General features: G+C 43.3%; 1 protein-coding gene and 1 pseudogene across 7 annotated transcripts in view; both read left to right on the top strand.

Annotated features, from left to right (window-relative positions):
• Positions 1-13,337, top strand: part of CLPB (ClpB family mitochondrial disaggregase) — a 180,899-nt gene that overhangs the window by 114,631 nt on the left and 52,931 nt on the right. The window lies entirely within an intron of this gene.
• On the top strand, positions 2,682-3,212 carry LOC128566071 (60S ribosomal protein L23a-like; annotated as a pseudogene). The gene has a single exon (XR_008374372.1). The product of XR_008374372.1 is annotated as a 60S ribosomal protein L23a-like (transcript).

Here is a 13,337-nt window from a genome sequence, read left to right as displayed (position 1 = left end):
CTATACCACAATCCAAGAGATATTTTATACATGCTTTATTTTTAATGCTGTTTTTGAATAGTTAACACTTATGCATGGTATAAAATTCAAGAGTTTTCAGTGAAGTCTTACTCTCACCCCAGTTCCAATCAAAATATTACTTAATTTTTCCACAATATTGTTATTTTTCCTAAATTAATTAGTAATCTCTGACCCTTTTAAGACCATGCAAGTATCCTACTTGTCATCAGAATTTCCCCTTAGATTTAGAATCCATTGATACTTCTTGCCTGAATCAGTCTTTATATGATGGTCACAAAATGAATATTTCCCATGTTTTCTAATTCCAGCACTCATTCCACATGGACCAGTCAGCACTTGGCATTAGCAAGTACCCTTTCCCCCATTCATCTGTGATCATTGGTACTTACTGTTTTAATGTTTTATGATCCATTACCATCCTTACTTATGTTGGGGTTAAAATTGACTCAAATATGGCCAAAGTGGCATATGCCTATCATTTTTTTCTAGCATTTTCTTATTTTTCTACTTAAGAAGAAAGTTCAGGCTCATCTTGTATCTACCCTGCTGCTGCCCTGGAATCAGCCATTTTTTGAGGAGTCCTAGGAGTTTGTATGGGGCAGTTGTATTAGAGACTGAAATCTGAGTTCTAAGTGTACTCTTCATTGCCTCTTCTGTTGACAGAGCCAAGAAATATATATAGATATTTAGACATACACATATACACCTTCAAAATACACACATTTAGGCCAGATGCTGACTCATGCCTGTGATCCCAGCACTTTGGGAGGCCAAAGTGGGAGGATTGCTTGAGGCCAGGAGTTTAAGACCAGCCTGGGCAATATAGCAAGACCTTGTCTCTACAAAAAAATGTTTTTAAAAATTAGCTGGGCATGGTGGTGTGCACCTGTAGTGCCAGCTACTTGGGAAGCTAAGCCAGGAGGATCACTTGAACCCTTGATTTAGAGGGTGCAATGAAATGTGATCATACCACTGCAGTCCAGCCTGGGCAACAGAGCAAGACCCCATTTCTAAAAATGTATACACATGCACATTTACATATACATACATATTCTTATGCACATACTTTTTTTTTTTTTTGCAGTTTTTGGCCAAGGTTGGGTTTGAACCCGCCACCTCCAGCATATGGGGCCAGCACCCTACCCCTTTGAGCCACAGGCACCGCCCCCCACATACATATTTTAGAAATCATGAGAATGCCATTACCTCCCCTTCCAGTTGATTTCAACAGAGTTCTTTTTTGTCTTCACACATTTCATATTCGCGTCCTTCTTCCATAATAACAAAGCTACAACCAGCATGGATACATTTACTCATTTGCTGAGTCCTGTAATAAACCTGAAAAAGCTTCAGCTGCTTCACCCATACCACTGTAGAAAGCCTCCTGAAAAGGTCAGAATTTGTTTTGCATGTCTCCCCCTTTTGTGTGTTTATGTTGTTCATTTGAAATTCAGTTGGATTAATTTTTTTTTTTTTTTTTGAGACAGAGCCTCAAGCTGTCTCCCTGGGTAGAGTGCTATGGCATCACAGCTCACAGGAACCTCCAACTCTTGGGCTCAAGCAATTCCCCTGCCTCTGCCTCCCAAGTAGCTGGGACTACAGGTGCCAGCCACAATGCCTGGCTATTTTTTGGTTGCAGCCGTCATTGTTGTTTGGCGGGCCCGGGCTGGATTCGAACCCGCCAGCTCAGGTGTATGTGGCTGGCGCCTTAGCCACTTGAGCCACAGGTGCCGAGCCTGGGTTAATTTTCAATTTACTTTCAGCTGTAGGGTTTTTCTCCCCTAACTATCCTGGTTAATTTAATGTTGTCAAATATTAAATTAATATTGTTGTTTGAATATATAGAACATTAACTTATTTCTAAAAGTCAAAACTAATGAAAAATGGGCAGCACCTGTAGCTCAAAGGAGTAGGGCACTGGCCCCATATGCCAGAGGTGGCAGGTTCAGACCCAGCCCCCACTAAAAACTGCAAAAAAAAAAAACACAAAAAACTACTGAAAGATATACTCAGAGAAGTAAAACTCTCTCCTATGTCCCTTGCAGCCTTCTACTGACCCCCTCAGTGAGCCAAGAACTCTTGTAAATAACTGGTTTTATTGTTTTCTGATTTATCCTTTCTGTGTTTCTTTGTGTAAGGACATCTTTGTATGTTTTCTTATTTTGCCTTTCTTCCTACACAAAAGGTAGCATATTATGTATATGTTCTTTCATAGTTTGCTTTTTTTACTTAATAATATTTCCTGAAAATCACTTCATATAAGTTCATAGAGATCATTCTCATTCTTTTTTTTTTTTTTTTTTTTGTACAGACAGACTCTCACTTTATGGCCCTCGGTAGAGTGCCAGGCATCACACAGCTCACAGCAACCTCCAACTCCTGGGCCTAAGCGATTCTCTTGTCTCAGCCTCCCGAGTAGCTGGGACTACAGGCACCCGCCACAACGCCCAGCTTTTTTTTTTTTTTTTTGGTTTCATCTGGGGCTGGGCTTGAACCTGCCACCCTCTGCATATGGGGCCGGCACCTTACTGACTGAGCCACAGGTGCTGCCCCCTCTCATTCTTTTTTATAGGTGCATAATACTCCATTACATGTATGTGTTATATATCCTATGCTTAGAAATTGAGGTTTCCAATACTTTGCAATTACAAATAATGCTACAGTGGCTTTTCACAAGATGGCGCCGAAAGCGAAGAAGGAAGCTCCTGCCCCTCCCAAAGCGGAAGCCAAAGCAAAGGCATTGAAGGCCAAGAAGGCAGTGCTAAAAGGCATCCACAGCCACAAAAAAAAGAAGATCCGTACATCACCCACCTTCCGGCGGCCAAAGACTCTGAGACTCCGGAGGCAGCCCAAATATCCTCGGAAGAGTGCCCCCAGGAAAACAAGCTTGACCACTATGCCATCATCAAGTTCCCCCTGACCACGGAGTCTGCCATGAAGAAGATAGAAGACAACAACACACTTGTGTTCATTGTGGATGTCAAAGCTAACAAGCACCAGATCAAACAGGCTGTGAAGAAGCTTTATGACATTGATGTGGCCAAGGTCAACACCCTGATCAGGCCTGATGGTGAGAAGAAGGCATATGTTCGACTGGCTCCTGATTATGATGCTTTGGATGTTGCCAACAAAATTGGGATCATCTAAACCAAGTCCAGCTGGCCAATTCTAAATATATAACTTTTCACCATTAAAAAAATAATAATAAAAAAAATAATGCTACAGTGAATAACCTTATGCACGTATATTTTGGCATTTTTGGAGGTGCATCTTTACAGTAAAGTATTAGAAGTGGTATTGCTGGGTCCACGGGTAAATGCTTGTGTCCTTTCATTAGATACTGCCAAGTTTCTCAGCCTGCAAGTTGTACCATTTTACATTTCCATTAACATCACATGAGAGGGCCTGTTTGGTTCCTCACAGCCTCTACAACAGAATGTATTGTGTCAAGCTTTTGGATTTTTGCTAATCTGAAGGTGAGAAATAGTATCTTGGTAGTTTCAGTTTAGTTCTCTTATGAGTGAACTTGAACATCATTTCATATATTGAAGACTATTTTATATTCATATGAAGATAATTTTATATCCCCTTTTATGAATTGTCTATTTGTGTCTTTTGACCATTTTTCTATAGGACTATTGGTCTTCATTTTAAGAAGTCCATTCATTTGTTTTTCATGAATCCTCATTTCTGGGACAATCATGGTAAAGTCCTCAGGATTCATGACAGAAAGGCTCTCTTGAGAAAAATGTAATCCCTAGCACCTGCAAAGCCAGCTCTGGGTCTGTCTTTTTGGTCTCTTGATTTTTAGAAGTTCCTTGCATATTCCTACCCACCTGTGGCTCAGTGGGTAGGGCCCCAGCCCCATATACCAAGGGTGGCGGGTTCGACCCCAGCCCTGGCCAAACTGTAACAGAAAATAGCTGGGCATTGTGGCAGGCACCTATAGTCCCAGCTACTAGGGAGGCTGAGGCAAGACAATTGCCTAATCCCAGGAGCTAGAGTTTGCTGTGAGCTGTGACTCCACAGCACTCTACCAAGGGTGATAAAGTGAGACTCTGTCTCTAAAAAGAAAGAAAGAACATGACTCTTTATCTGTGAAACATACATTGCAAGTGTTTTCTCTTACTTTGGATTGAAATGATTTTAACACTTCCCTGTGTAATTAAAATATTTAGCTAGGATTGAGAACCACTGGGGTAGTTTAAACTGTTCGAATTGGAGCTGGTTTTTATTGTGTGTTTTGTGTTATGTGTTTTAGAAGTGTGGTCTCACTTGGTCACCTAGGCTGGAGTGCAGTGGCACATAGCTTACTGTAGCCTCAGATTTCTACATTCAGACAATTCTTTCATCTCAGCCTCCCAAGTCACCAGGATTACATGTGTGAGCCACCAGGCCCCACTTGGAGCTGTTTTTTAAAGGAGAAAGAGATAAGGGCTGAGGATTTGGCCTTGGTGACACCCATAACTTGAAAAAGAAGCATGAACAGGAACTGCAGAGGAGACAAAGTTATGGATATTGTGTATCATATCCATATGGTACACGATTCTTTTCTGTAGAAGAGAATCAAAAGGGAGCAGGATTAGTCAGCAGCATTTATTACTGCACCCATGAAGAGGAGGAGGAAGAGGTTGCTGGATGTGGTAATGAGTTCCATAGCTCTACCTCCAAGCATGGCTGCATCCATGCTCATTTGGGCTGAGGAAAGATGCTCCTGATCTCTGGACAGTGATTTTGTCCAGCAGAATTGCTCAAGACCACAGTGCCAGGGGGGCGCCTGTGGCTCAAGGAGTAGGGCACAGGCCCTATATACTGGGGGTGGTGGGTTCAAACCCGGCCCCGGCCAAAAAAAAAAAAAAAACCATAGTGGGCTTTTCCTAAAACACAGAAATGGAAGAAACATAAGTTTTCCATATGCCATAACTAGGGCATAATTATTCAGTCAGCAAATACTAAATTCCTGCTGCTTGCCAGGCACTGTTCTAGGCACAGGACATCACCACAAAGAGCCTGTTTTTAATCTGTGCCTATCTCTCACTACTTTCTAATAAATTGGAGGTTTCTTTTACCACAATCCATTCGTTTTGTCATGAATTCTCCATTCTGGGATAATCATGGTAAAGTCCTCAGGATTCATGACAGAAAGGCCCTCTTGAGAAAAATGTAATTCCTAGCACCTGCAAGGAGCTCTGGGTCTTGGTGTTTGTGGTCTGTCTCTGTCCTCTCCTTCTGTTAATCTTCCCACCATCCTTCCACTTTTATTTTTGGTGATAGTTGCCCAGTGACTGTGTTTGGGCATAAAAGAAGGCACATAAACTGCAAGAGTCCTTGTTGGCAGCAGCTTCTGGTTCTTAAAAAAGCAACAGTTTTATAAGGGAGATGAATAATTCCTTCAGCCTTGATGGGAGGTTGAGAGCAGATACCAGATAATCGGTTCCTATCCCCAAAACGGTAGCCTAACATTTGATATCATGGTTAAAGATACCTTCACCCCCGCCTCCACACTTGTGATTCTCTCCACTTGGAGAATACAGTTAGCAAAAATATTTAATCGGTTTCTGTTGCTGCAAGTGTTCTCGAAGCCAACTATAAACAAGGCTTCCTATCTTCCTTGAGACTTTCAAGTAAAAGTTTGTATATTTGTGTGTACCTGATTCCAGTGAACTTGACACAACCACTGTTTTAATATGCTTGTACATCTCATCCAAGCAGAAGGCTTTACTTAGCTTTGGGAGTGGAAATGTGAGTGGAAGCGAGTCATCTCTTGCTAACCCCTCTCCTACACTATGAGCATTAGGCTAGGATTGGTCAACAGAAGCAACATCTGGTCAGTTCAATCCTTTGGGGTGGTTGGTGTTTCATAGGCAGCCCATCAAGATTGATTGGTCTCGTAACTGAATTAGCCAGATATGTGGGTATTGGGTGCCCTTTTCTCAGCCTCCCTTCAATGTTGTTAGATGGAAGCAGACATGCGATTAGCATGTTTGAAGATGATGTGGTTTTAGTGAATGAACAAAAGCTGCTGCCTTCTGCAGAGACTGTGGCTGTGCCCCAGACGTCAGCAGTATAATTATGACTGCTAAATTCAGGCCAGACCCCAGGCTCGGCTGCCTTGGTCTCAGCTGTTCCTTGTAGTAGGAGGGGGGAAGATTGCAGAAGTCTAAGGACCCAGGCTCTTTTAGTGCACTTTGAACTCTAATTTATCCAGAGCCCTCCCCTACCCTGCTAACAATTGCCCCCAGCTGCTTTCTGGTCACAGAGCCTGCTACCACCTCTCAGGGTAGTCTGTGCTGGATTATAGGAAGAAGCGGGGGACTTTGGGGGGGGGGGCTAACCTCTTGAAAGCCCAAAACTTCCAGGAAAGTTATGAAATATTTTATTTTGGGACTTGCCCAAAATGAAACTGAGTTGAGAATCCTCACTTCCAATGCCTGTGTTGCATACTGTTCAGAGCATCAGCCACTATATAGAAAACCTCTACTTTAGGTTTGCCCTGAGTAGAAATCCTTGGCAGGAGTTTTTGCTTTTGCCATGTTGGGGGTTTTGTTATTGTTGTTTGGTTTTTGTTTTGCCAAACATATAGGAAATATGTTTGAATACTCATTTCCCATGATTTCTTTTCTTTTTCTTTTCTTTTTTGTGAGACAGAGTCTCACTTTGTTGCCCTCAGTAGAGTGCTGTAGCGTCATAGCTCACAGCAACCTCAAACTCTTGGGCTCAAGCAATTCTCTTGCCTCAGCCTCCCAAGTAGCTGAGACTACAGGCGCCCGCCACAATGCCTGGCTGACAGAGTCTCACTTTATCGCCCTTGGTAGAGTGCCGTGGCGTCACACAGCTCACAGCAACCTCCAAATCCTTGGGCTTAGGCAATTCTCTTGACTCAGCCTCCCAAGTAGCTGGGACTACAGGCGCCCACCACAATGCCCGCTATTTTTTATTGTTGTTGTTGCAGTTTGGCCAGGGCTGGGTTTGAACCCACCACCCTCGGCATATGGGGCTGGCGCCCTACCTGCTGAGCCACAGGCGCCACCCACACCTGGCTATTCTTTTTTAGAGACGGGGTCTCGCTCTTGTTCAGGCTGGTCTCAAACCTGTGAGCTCAGATAATCCACCCACCTCAGCCTCCCAGAGTGCTAGGATTACAGGCATGAGCCACTGCGCCCGGCCTCTTTCTTTTTCTTTTTTCAACTCTTCTGTCTGTACAGTGACATGGTTTCTTCCCTAACCACAGATCTACATATTTTCTTCAGAACAAATCAGGGATTTACATATCTCCAGAACCTCTGCTGATGTTTAATATTCTATAGACATCTAAAAAAAAAAATATTCTATAGACATCTTATGCTCATAGTGCCCAAACTCTCCTCACACTTTCTTCTGTATTCTCTATTTGGTGAATTGCACGGTCATTCCCTGGTCCAACAATTAAGTTATAAGAAAGGCTGATAGCTTCCTACCTCTACTTCCTACCAAGCCCTATCTTTCTTAGGCATTTCCTCTTGAATCTATCCTCTCTTCTGTACCAACTACTGTAGCTCAGACTTCATCACTCTCACCTGGACTATAATAATAGCCTTCTTGTTGGTCTTCCTACCTCAACAGTCCCCTTCAAACCAGCTTATATTTGTACCTTGTAAAACCCTATCACTTGGGCAGCGTCTGTGGCTCAAAGGGATAGGGCACCGGCCCCATGTGCTGGACGTGGCAGGTTCAAACCCAGCCCTGGCCAAAAACTGCAAAAAAAACACAAACAACAACAAAAAAAACCTTGTCACCCTCCTGCTTTAAAACTTTTAGCAATTCTTCAAATGTCTAATTCAGCATGCATTCATTCTGCAGTCCACCATGAATCTTCTGCGACCCTGTCTCCAAGAGGGGATAGGGATGATGGTTTGCTTCAGGATTGGGATCAAACTACTGGGCCTACCAGGAGGATGCCTGTAACCAAGGGCCTGGGAGACAGGAACTATCTCTGCCATCAGCCTGCTGAACTGTTGAGTCCCTAGCATAGAGTCTTTCCTGCCTCTAAACCTGGCCTCATTCACTTTTCTCTGCCTGGAATGCCCTTTCCCCCCTTCTCCACTTCAAACTCTTACTTAGCCTTCAAAATCCAACTTAATTTATATCTCTTCTGTGTAACTTTCCCTCACTTGCCCACATAAAGTGAATCACTTCTCATTCCATTCCCCCACAGCAATCGTAGGAGACTTTTTTTGTTGTTGTTTTAAAGATTACAATTGAAACTTCCAAAGACAGAACTTAACATGTATCTCCTCCTCGCACAGTCTCTTCTTCCCCCTCCTTTGAGTCTGCTGCCGTTAGCCCTGGCCAGGTCTCTAACCTGGGAAGACTACCCAGTATTCCTTGTGTCTATTAAGGAGATAGGGTAGCCAGCTCCCTATCTCTGCACATATATCACAAGTGATACCCTCTATAGAAAGGAATGCTTAGTAATGGCAATTGTACGGAAAAAATACCAATGGTTATCACTTATTGAGGTTTTACTGTGTACCAAGCTCTGGACTAAAGCTTTTTATCTCTTATAATACTTAAAATAACTCTGCAAGGTAGGTATTATTATTACGTATATTTTCCATATGCATAAATGAGTGCACCAGACTGTTAAGTAACTTCTCCAAGTCCACCATTAGTGGCAGAGCCATTTTGGTTTATCTATGATTATGATCACATAAGCAGAATTCTAGTGTATGTACCCAGAGCTCTATAGGGTCTACCCTATCCTCTGCAGGGTTTGATATAAAGTAGGTTCTCTGGAATGTTGGTTGGTTGAATGAATGAATGAATGAGTGTTCTTCACATTGAACTTGCCTTCAGGCTTAAAAGGGATTGGCTGATTGTCTGTCTATAGCTTATGCCAAGAAGTATGGATTTTGTCTCATCTCCTTATGCTCAGCTATACACAGACATGTTCCCTCCCACTCAGTAACAAACTGCCTGGAACTCTTTCCCGGCTCATATTTACAAGAGAATGTGATAAATTCCGTATTGATTCCTCCTGCTCCACTGTAAATTTTGCAAAAGATGATTAAATAGAGCAATAGAGTCTGCAGGCATTGTGGCTCAATATGTTGTGGACTGGTGTATCGACCTCCTCCATCCAAAGGCAGCCAGCCCCTATCCCTGCTGCCCCAGACCAGTAATTAAAATCCTGTGAGACTGGGATTTAAAATCCAATCATATCCCTGAATCAAGCCTTCTAGCCTCCCCATGTGACGAGTGCAATAAGGTAACGGCAGGAGCATGTTTATGTCTGTGCTGAAACAGTCCCCATAGGGTGGGTAAGAAATGGAGAGTTGGGTAGCCCTGCTGGCTAAATCACTTCACCCTGACACCACAGCCACTTGTAAGACAATCTGTAGGTACATAAACAAGTTCTAGCCAAAGACCAAAACTCAAAGAATAAAGTATCATACACAAAAATTCACAAATTCTATTTCACTATACACTTATGTTCCCACAGCCAGTAGTTAGTTTAAACAAGTGATCTAGCCTTGATTAAACTAGGATTTATTAACCAAATACTTGTTTAAATCTGAATTTCCACAGGGGCTCTTTGACTTAATCTGAACTAGAGCCAGCCTTCCCTGAGGCCTGTATTCAGGTACTAGGTGCTATTGAAATAAACTCGTCCATCAGCATCAGGAGCTTCTTAAAATAGAAAGTATCATATATGTCTTTGTATCCTTAGCACCTAGCATAGTGCCAAATACATGAAGACTCTTAAATAGTCTCTTTGAATGAATAAGTACAAGTTAGCAGCTAATCTTGAAAAAATATCTGTAAACCTATGTGTAAGTAGCAAAGCTGCTAAGTGGCTGTCCATTTAGTGCCTGAATACTTCTAGTGCTGGGGAACTCATGTTCCTGAGGCTGCTCATAGTCTATCTTTGGATGTTTTAATGGTTAGAAATTCAGCCCAAATCTGCTTCCAAAGGTCTAAATATTACCCTTGGGTTCATGTAGAATGAATCTAACCCCAGTTCTACAAGATGACCCTTCAAATATCTGAAAATGGTAGACTTGTTCTCCTGAGCTATCTCATCCTAAACTTCCAGTTCCTTAAACCATCTTTCTCACATGGCTTCTAAATGCTTTCCTATCTCAATCAGATTTCCCAGAACAATCTTCAGTTTGTCTCTCTTCCAAAACCTGTGGTTTCCCATTTGTCTCCATTTATTTTCATCTCATTTGTTTTAGCTCTTAATGTCAATCTTCCATCAGGTGTATTTGTGCCCCCCCCCCACCCTAATTACATCTGCAGATTTGATGAGTAGGCCATCCCTGTGATATCCGTGTCAGAGATAAACATGCAGAACAGGATCAAGTCTATTTCCTGCCATTGGAATCTTCCTTCAAGGTTACCTCTGATCCATCAGTGACCCCACCCACTTGGGTCTGGTTAGTCCATTAGCCACTTACTAACATTGCATATGATACTGGCATCTAGCCCACATTTCTCCATCACAACCATAGAGTTGTCCTGAGAAATCCTATCAAATGTCTGATGTAGTCTACACATTTGCCTTAACCCATCTGATTGAGCAAATAGGTAATCCTGACAAAGAAAAGAAAGCCAGGCACAGTGGCTTACACCTGTAATCCCAGCACTTTGGGAGGTCGAAGTGGGAGGATTGCTTGAGGCCAGAAATTCAACATCAGCCTGAGCAACATAGCAAGATTTGTCTTTACAAAAAAAAAGTTTTTTTAAAATTAGCCAGTTGTGATGGCACGCCTTTGTAGTCCTGAATACTTGGGAGACTGAGGCAGGGGATCCCTTGAGCCCAGAAGTTTGAGGTTGCAGTGAGCTATGATGATGCCACTGTACTCCAGCCTGGGCAACAGGGCAAGACCCTGGCTCAGGATAAAAATAAGACAAAAAGAACAAAGACAGGAAAAGAGGTTAGTCTGGCATGACTTATCTTCTGTGAGCCCATCCTGACCTAGCAATTCTATCACCATTTCCTTTCCTAGGCACTCACACAGCATCATTTAATAATACATATGATTCTGGAGAGAAGACACATGTGTGTGAAGAGTTTGTGATCAGAGTGCTCTAATGGTTCAAAGGAGGAAGTGACCTATCGGCTAGGGTGACCTGGCAAAGCTTCAGGGCAGGGGAAATGGAGCTGGGCCTTGCAGAAACACAGGGTCTACGTGGTGGGCAAAGAGGAGTTGGTACCACTGAAGAAAATACTGTCATCCCAGTGTGGTCCAGTCCTTCCAGTCAGTCCCCGGGAAGCACAAGCCAGGGAGTGGGCAGGGGCTGAGATGTTATGGACAGAGAGAGCCCTGGACTAGTAGACCTGGGTTCTAGCTCCCATTTTCCCAGAGTCTCTGTGACCTCAGGTTCTACCTTTTCCTTACCCAGACTTCTCCACTTCTCCAGTCTTTATTTCTTTTCTTTTTTTTTTTTTTTTGAGATAGAGTCTCACTTTATTGCCCTCTGTAGAGTGCTGTAGCATCACAGCTCACAGCAACCTCCAACTCCTGGGCTGAGGCAACTCTCTTGCCTCAGCCTCCCAAGCAGCTGGGACTACAGGCACCCGCCATAACACCCGGCTATTTTTTGTTGCAGTTTGGCCTGGGCTGGGTTCGAACCCGCCACCCTTGGTATATAGGGCCTGCGTCCTACCCAGTGAGCCACAGGCGCCACCCTCCAGTCTATATTTCTTTAATGCTTAGTGCAGCATCTTCTGTTCTTCTCCAGCTGGTGCTGTGGTTTCCCATCTCCTCAGCAACAATATGGGGCTCCCTTGTTCCTCCCTTGTCCTGCTCCCTTGAGAGGGAGGAGACCAATCTACCAATTTGGGTTCTGCCTGAGAGCAAGAATAATCTGATTCTCCTGTGTGCCTGACTCCTTGCCCAGAGTCAGTGGGTTGGAATGGTGAGGCAATAGCTCTCCGTTCCCTGAATTTCAGAAATCTGCCTCCCTGGAGGCAAGGATCCCATCTGGCTGTATCCACGAGGGGGTTAGAAGATCTTTATGACCTTCTGGGAGGTCAGTTATTAATAAAATGGATCACCATTTACCTGGCCCCACGCGGGGAACCCTGAATGGGAGGAAAGGGAACCCTATTTTGTACTCTTTCTATAGAGCTGTCTATCCCAAACCTACATCTATCATAGCTTTAGAGCATCTGAGTGCACTGAAAGTGAAGAAAAAAAGATGACTTTCCTTTCTTTTTGAGTCATCAGGCCTTTGCAAGGTAGCACTTTAGAAAACCAAAACTGGCTGCTTCTTCTAAAAAAAAAAAACTTATGTAAAATTTTCAACATACAAAGGAACAGTATAATAAATCCCCACGTTAAATCCCAGCTTTACTGTTTATCTGCTGTATGACCGTGGGCAAATTATTTCAGCTCTCTGAGCTTCTATTTGCTTAAAGATTCTTTGTATGATGAATAATTCAGACACTGTATATAAAAGCCTCATACCCAACAAATGTGAACCTGTCTCCTTCCCTCCTGCCAGACTCAGTTAAGTCATCTGTAAAATGGAAAAAAATAATAGCTCTCCTGCTTTATTCACCAGGTTGTTAAGAACTGAATCCATGGTCAGCACAGGACATTACACATCCTAAGTACCTGGTATATATTCTTGGGTACAGGGAGGCACGTCTGCAAGTGTGCGAGTCTGTGTGTATACAGAGCCAAGTGGTGCTCAGTGTGGATTATGGAAAAGTTCAGGATAAGGTGTCAGGAGACCAGAGCTCTAGTCCCAGGCCAGGGCCCAGAAAGGAAATGAGTAGGGAGGACAACAGGAACCCAAAAGGCAGAGCACTAATCTCTGGAGGAGGAGGGACTGTGCTTTAAAGGACTATTCACATTTGTTGGGTCATCTGGGAGACGAGGGGGCACAGCCCAGACACCAGGGATGAGCACAGAGACAGGGAAGGTACACAGCTTCTCGGATGTGGTTGTCCTGTCTCTCTGAGAGCTTCCTTGTTGGGGAGCTCACAACCAAAAAGAATAAACTGGTCCATATTGGCATCTCAATCGTGGGAAAGATTTCCCTTATATTCAATAAAAACTTCAAATTAGAGATCGCAAACAGACTGCCAAATAGTGGTGATCACGATGAAGGTGACAAAGCAGCTAGCAGTAAAGGAAGAGTGAATGGAAATGATTACAGAAAATATCATACACCTGTACAATCTTTTTTTTTAGTCATTTCAAACTTCTTATTCCTCAAAAACCTTTACAGGTAGGCAGGGCAGTGAAGCAAATGCCCTGGATCACACAGCCAGAGATCACTCATCCCCATACTCTTCCAGAGGAAAGGGGTGAGTCATGGGA

This window comes from Nycticebus coucang, chromosome 14 (assembly GCF_027406575.1).
Source record: "Nycticebus coucang isolate mNycCou1 chromosome 14, mNycCou1.pri, whole genome shotgun sequence".
Classification (NCBI taxonomy): domain Eukaryota; kingdom Metazoa; phylum Chordata; class Mammalia; order Primates; family Lorisidae; genus Nycticebus; species Nycticebus coucang.
The sequence above is the reverse complement of the archived record's forward strand: the minus strand, read 5'-3'. Positions and strand labels throughout refer to the sequence as shown.